This window comes from Euprymna scolopes, chromosome 13 (genome assembly GCF_053919585.1).
Source record: "Euprymna scolopes isolate OS-2025 chromosome 13, ASM5391958v1, whole genome shotgun sequence".
Lineage (NCBI taxonomy): Eukaryota > Metazoa > Mollusca > Cephalopoda > Sepiida > Sepiolidae > Euprymna > Euprymna scolopes.
Window position 1 is genome coordinate 102,394,460 of NC_136494.1, and position 6,817 is coordinate 102,401,276.

Here is a 6,817-nt window from a genome sequence, read left to right on the forward strand (position 1 = left end):
CTTAAACCCTATATCTTCTAAGCCAATTATTACACGTTTAATTATGTCAAATAAGTTCTCAGCTAGAAGACATTTAGTTGGCATAACATGCACAACATCCTTATATTTTGAGAATACACTGCTAAGCATAAAAGCAAATGCACTTGTGGCAGGTTCATTGGTGTTGTTAGCTAAGCCAACAATATTACCACCTTTATAATCAAGATAAGATTTGAGATGTATTTCATCAACAAGTAAAGATACTATGATGTCATTCTGCATTAGTAACTTGAACTTACTTTTAATATACATGAGAAAATTGTTATCATGTTGTTCAATGACAGGACTCATAGAAGTTGATAAGGTTAATCTTCGAATGGTTGAATAGCATGGTAAAATTACATTTTTAGTGTCTCTTAACAGTCTGTACCCTCTAAGGGAGCAGTTATATAATAAGGAAGAAAATACCATCATTTCACTCGAATAATTAACCTTATTCATTGTCATTATGTTAATTTGTTCATATATGAACTTAATGGCATTAAAATATTTGAATGATTCATCTTACACTAATAGCAAAAACGATAAGATTAATTTTAATAAAGAACTTATATTAGAAGTTTTCATTTCCTGTTCTTTGATGTCCATTTTTTTTTCATGTTTTCCATCAAAATCTGCAGAGTATTTTCCTCTGTTACATGTTTAGGAATTCTATACTCCCCTATAGCACTCATTTCCACATCACTACAGAATACTCTAACGGCCAAGTCCGGTTCAATCACCATAGACATTTTTATTTTGGGGCATGGGCATCTCTTTATATGGAATATAATGATGGTATTGTCTTGCCTAATAGAAGTCCAATAATTTTTATCTATACACGTTAATTTTTTTTCTAAATCATCAATATTATGGAAAGTTTTACGTTTCCATAACTCTAACTCGTCAGCAACACTTCCATATAATGCACGCTTAAGAGCAGAATTTTCTAAATGCATTTTCTTTGCGTTAGGAGACTCTTTAAAAGTGGTTGATGACAATAAATAGGAGGGACAGTTCGGTAATATTTGAGGAATAGCACCATCCTTAAGATAGGGATTTTTTAATTTAACACTAATTGTCTTTCACGTCCTTTCATCAAATGCTGATGCCTCTTGCTGTATGTCTTCAGGTCGAAAATGAAGTTCACATACCTAAAGAAATAATTTCAAAGAAAATCGTACCATGTTTGACTTAATACAAAAAAAAAAAAGAAAATTACATGACAAAAAAACAATAAAATAAAAAAAATAAGGTAAATGTGCAGAATTAATTCACCCTCGAAAAATCCTTTTAAATTACCACTTATATAGGTTTTCGGGGGTGCTGAAAACGAAAATAACGTTTAAAATTACGGCAAACTAGTAGTTTCCAAGATATAAAGAGATGTTAGATTAAAAAAAAAAAAAAAAAAAAAAAAAAAAAAGCGGGGGGGGGGGGTAATTTAACCTAAAACGACCACCCACTTTATGGCTATTTTTTTTTTTTTTTTTTTTTTTTCACATGGGCAACGAGCAATTTTTTTTTAAAATTACATTTTCGTCTCAAACATGGCGAAGTGCTTCTTTGATGTAGGAATGAACACAACTAAACGTAAAATAAGCACCTACGGTTGACCCCCTCTTCCCGACAAAAATTCTGTTTACACTTTTTGAAAGGGGGTGCTAATTTTACGTAAACTGTGTTCATTGCACGTTGACTCCCAACCCCTAACATAAAGGTGGCCATACTCATTTTTCTTCGCTTTTATTTGTTAAAAAGAAGCGCCCTAAAAAAAAAAAAATAAAAAAAAAAATAACGATGGCCATAAAGTGGGTGCTCATTTTATGTTAAATTTTCATAGAAAAGTGATTCCCCATTTTTTTTAAACTAACATTTCTTCATATCTTGGAAACTACTTGTTTGCCGTAATTTTAAACGTTATTTTTGTTTACAGCGCCACTAGCAGTATCAGAATTTTGGGGGAATTTTTGACAACCCTAACACAAAATTGCAAATAACATATACAAAACTCGTAATTTCTCTGTTTAAAGTGGGTTGTTTATTTTATTTATGGAATATATTTTCAAAATAAACTATTAAAATTGTTTAAAAAATAATAGAAATATTATTTTTTTTATTGCCAGCATTTTGTAAACACTTTTTTTTAAATAAAAAATAATATTTCTATTATTTTTTTAAACAATTTTAATAGTTTATTTTGGAAGTATATTCTCCAAAATTCTGACACCTACAGGGGCCACGACATTTACCACAAATAATTATTAATAAGCTTTTGGGATGACAAAAATGGTCATAAACTAAAAAAAAAAGTTTAATCTATTTCAGGCTGATATAAATATTGCACAGTAAGATAGTTGAACTAAAAAGATAAATGATTTTTCTTATTTAGAATTATTTAAACAAGGAATCCTGTTTTTACGATATCGCTTTTATTAAATTGTGAGGTGAAAGTACATAATATTTTCACCATACTCCCCATTTTAAATAAGTTTCTAAATAATAATTTATTATTTCAGCACATAACTTAAATTATATGTAAAATTCATTTTTTTATATACATACTTTCATTTTTATTTTAAAATATGTTCTAAAAAAATAAATAAAAAAAAAAAAAAGGCACTTTTTTTTTTAAATATCTCAAACATTTTAACACTTACTCTGTTATATTTAGATAGAGTAAAATCCTTTCTTTTTATAGCATTAATCCACTGGTAAATTATTTCCTTTTTTTGGGAAATGAAAACACAGTAAGTTTTGGTCCATTTTCGTAGTTACCTTAGCATTTTGAAACTATACATCTCGACGGCATGTTTAAATTTATTTAACCCTCCAAAACTTTAAACCAACTTCCGGTTTAGTCATGAGACATGTGACCAAATTTCAACAGACCGATGTTCATGACGTCACCAGACTAAATTATAGTCGTCGCTAGGCCATCGATATATATTACGATAGCCATGCCGACATCGATATATATTACGATAGCCATGCCGACATCGATATATATTACGATAGCCATGCCGACATCGATATATATTACGATAGCCATGCCGACATCGATATATATTACGATAGCCATGCCGACATCGATATATATTACGATAGCCATGCCGACATCGATATATATTACGATAGCCATGCCGACATCGATATATATTACGATAGCCATGCCGACATCGATATATATTACGATAGCCATGCCGACATCGATATATATTACGATAGCCATGCCGACATCGATATATATTACGATAGCCATGCCGACATCGATATATATTACGATAGCCATGCCGACATCGATATATATTACGATAGCCATGCCGACATCGATATATATTACGATAGCCATGCCGACATCGATATATATTACGATAGCCATGCCGACATCGATATATATTACGATAGCCATGCCGACATCGATATATATTACGATAGCCATGCCGACATCGATATATATTACGATAGCCACGGCGACATGAACTGTTTCATTTTAAAAAGACACACCAAAATTAGTTTCCCGCTATATTTCGAAATGAAAGAATGTGTTACATTTGTGTCTAATTCAAGGGGCCTTCTCTCGCCTTATTCCTGCAGAAAGCATTCTCAGAAACGCATGCTTTCTGTGGATGACTCCTAATTGTGGGGAATTTGAATTTTTTTAAATTACAGATTTTCAACCAATGCAGCTATACGAATAATCACTCTTCCAAATTGTTGATTTGCTTCAGTCAAGAAGGATGGACTACATGGAGAAGGTAACTAATAGCCCTGAGGGCACACAAGGCAAATCACTTATGCAACTACAGATCGAATCAAGGAATCCATTCAAAGGTAAGGGTTCTGATTTGCAAATTCTATGTCTTCAAGAGTCTTGCATCTCTGTAGATTTTCTTCGTTATCCCAATGCTGTAAATGGAACAAAAAAAAAAAACAAAAAAAAATACCCTATTTTTTGACATGTGAACACCCTAGAAATACCTAGAATATATTTTTAAAAAATTAAATATTTTAGAATGAGGTTCATTTTATTACATAAATTTAACTTAAAATGATCACCCCACCCCATTTCTTAACTACATAAAAATAAAAAATTTTCAGAACTGTCAGATTCCTCCTCCCACTCATTGCCACCCCACTTTTTTTCTTTTTTTTTTTTTTTTTTTTCATTGCCAACCTAAACATAAGGTTATTGTTGAGGTTAAATTGGCAGCCATTTTGGAAATACAAAAAAAAATGGTTATTTGTTCTATCCTACGCTTTGTGGGCAAGAACTGGGTGATTAATAACACTTTCTGCTCAGGAAGTGGATGATCATTTTACGTTATTTTTATATAATAAAGCAACTCCAAAATACGTTCATTTTTTCTTACTAAATGCAAATTAAGTAAATAAGAACGAGCAAACAAATTAAAAGAACAAAAATGACAATCAAGACGAACAAGTTCACCGTATCGTGTTTCAACTTGAAATGTTCGCTAACCTAAGTCAAGATTGTCATTTGTTTTGTTCCAAACTTGGTTAATTCCAATTTCAGTCACGTAAGATTTACATTTCACTCTAAATAAGGAGGTTGTCCAGAATTCCTTCTATATTAAAAACAATTTTTTTTTAAATCTGTATAATGTAGGTACCAGTAATAGAACGGAAAGATAACATTCTAAAAATCATGTAAACTGATCAAATAGTTTTGTTTTTGAATAAGAAAATCATTTTTAAACGATGTTAAGTGATTAATGGGAAATCGTTAGCATTACAAGGCTGATCTCGCAAATTAAAATTATTGTGGATTTATCTGCCCTTGTGTTTTTTTTTTTTTTTTCAAGATTAGCGACAGGAGACAGTCTTTTTTAATTACTCATAAAATTTCATTTTTTTAGTTAAAAATAAAATTACTTGATCAATTTACGTGATTTTTTAATACAGATTTTTTGTTTTGTTTTTTAAGAGACATTAGATAATTTATGTCAAATTATTTAACGTAAAATGTATTTCGCCATTACTCCCAAGCAACTTATGAAGTTATAGTAAATTTAATCGTAAGAAACGTCGAAATGGAAACTGGGCCGGAAAATATAGTCGCTATCTTTATAAAGTCGTCCAGAAAGTCTAGAGGCACACACGACACAATTTCTGTGTATGTTTTAAAATACACGACAGAACGAAAAATTGGTTAATATATATATAACAAATAAATGTTACCAAACGCAAGAAAAGTTACTCTCCTACCTAGCTGGATAAATGTTGGTGCTTTAACTTATTTTAAAGTGTGTTTTAAGTTTAAAACCTAAGTAGTAGTGCTGCCTGCTGAGCCTGAGCGCTTACGTTAAAACGAAAACAAAGATAGCGACATGAGGCTCTCACATTTGGAGTCCCGATAATCGCTCAAAACTCGAAAATAAAATACTGATAGAAATTCACTCAAATAAATGTCATATTGATATTTAATTGGTGGGTAAATTTTCAGATTAGGTCGACCTCCACAATAGGTTTTCGAATATGCTGAACACGAAAATAGCATTGAAATTTTGCAGAAATAAGTAGTTATCGAGATATAAAAAGTATTATGCATTGTATTCTTTGGCGGCCATCTTTTTTACGTGCGTGCAGTGTCAGTCATAGATGAGTAGATTTGTTTATAGCGCGCACACGCGCGTAAATAAGATGGCCGCCAAAGAATACAATGCATAATACAACTTTTTATATTTCGATAACTACTTATTTCTGAAAAATTTCCATGCGATTTTCGTATTCAGCATAGTCGAAAACCTTTAAAAGTTGTCATTTAAAAGAAAATTGTGGAGGTGGACCTAATCTGAAAAAATACCAATTGGTGGATTGTTACTGGAAGCACAGAATAGTTAACAAAGCCCTCCTGTCCATGTCAAGAATGGCTTTCTAAATAGTAAGGTTTTTATTTCAGAACGGTTCGTAAACTACACAAGTACCCAAATGACAAAATAAGAATACATATGTAAATCACAAATCAGTACTTAGAGCTGGAGTGTATAGAAGTCTTCAGAAACGCCGGGTGTGCTTGGGAAAATTAATTCACCGAAATCCATTTCCGTTAATCTTACCTGACTTACATCTCCCACCCAGTCAATGCAAAATACATTTTTAGGCTCCACCTCAAAAATTGAACAGTGAACAATAATGTAACTGTAATAAAACAGAATTGCAAAGGGTTGTTGTGAACTCGGTGCAACATTGCAACAAAGCTACAGGGAGCGGCGGGAGCGCCGGAACTTGCTGCTAGTTAAAAATAAAACGATTGAATTCAAGATTGATCCCCCGATGTTTACAAAGGTTTTGCTCTTTAGCTGTCATGTGCGAAATGGAAGGAGCTTTTTTTCTTTTTCAAATTATATTTTTTTAAATGAGCAAACGAACGGAAAATTTTTGCAGATGACAGCTCCGGGCAAAACCTTTGTAAACATCGGGGAATTCATCTTGAATTTAACCCATAAAACTTATTAATTATCCTTTCTTTCTTTTTTCTTTTTTTTTTTTTACTTTTCACAATGACATTTTAACACATTGAAAAAAAAAAGAAAGTTATTGACCTGAAGTAAAGTATATATACAATCAAAGTAAGTTTTGTTTAAGATTATTTTCTCACCTCGATGCTTATAGTGAAAATGTCGAAATGTTGATGGTATTCCTTCATAAAAAATAGAGTCTTCGTGATGGAAAGAAAGAAAAAGTTAATTCAAAATTAGTTTTCTTTGGCCGTTCCCCTTCGCGCCTTAATGGAACCATGTTTGGTCACGTGATGAAAACGGTGCCGTTTTTTGTT

The 6,817-nt window shown here is 31.7% G+C and overlaps 1 protein-coding gene across 1 annotated transcript in view; it reads right to left on the minus strand.

Annotated features, from left to right (window-relative positions):
• The window catches only part of LOC145292115 (gamma-tubulin complex component 2-like), a 146,431-nt gene extending 139,636 nt beyond the window's left edge, over window positions 1-6,795 (minus strand). Inside the window, exon 1 of the mRNA XM_080138219.1 lies at window positions 6,641-6,795. The gene's annotated coding sequence lies outside the window, so the exon portion shown is untranslated. The remainder of the gene's footprint in view (window positions 1-6,640) is intronic.
• Window positions 6,796-6,817: the final 22 nt, after the last annotated feature.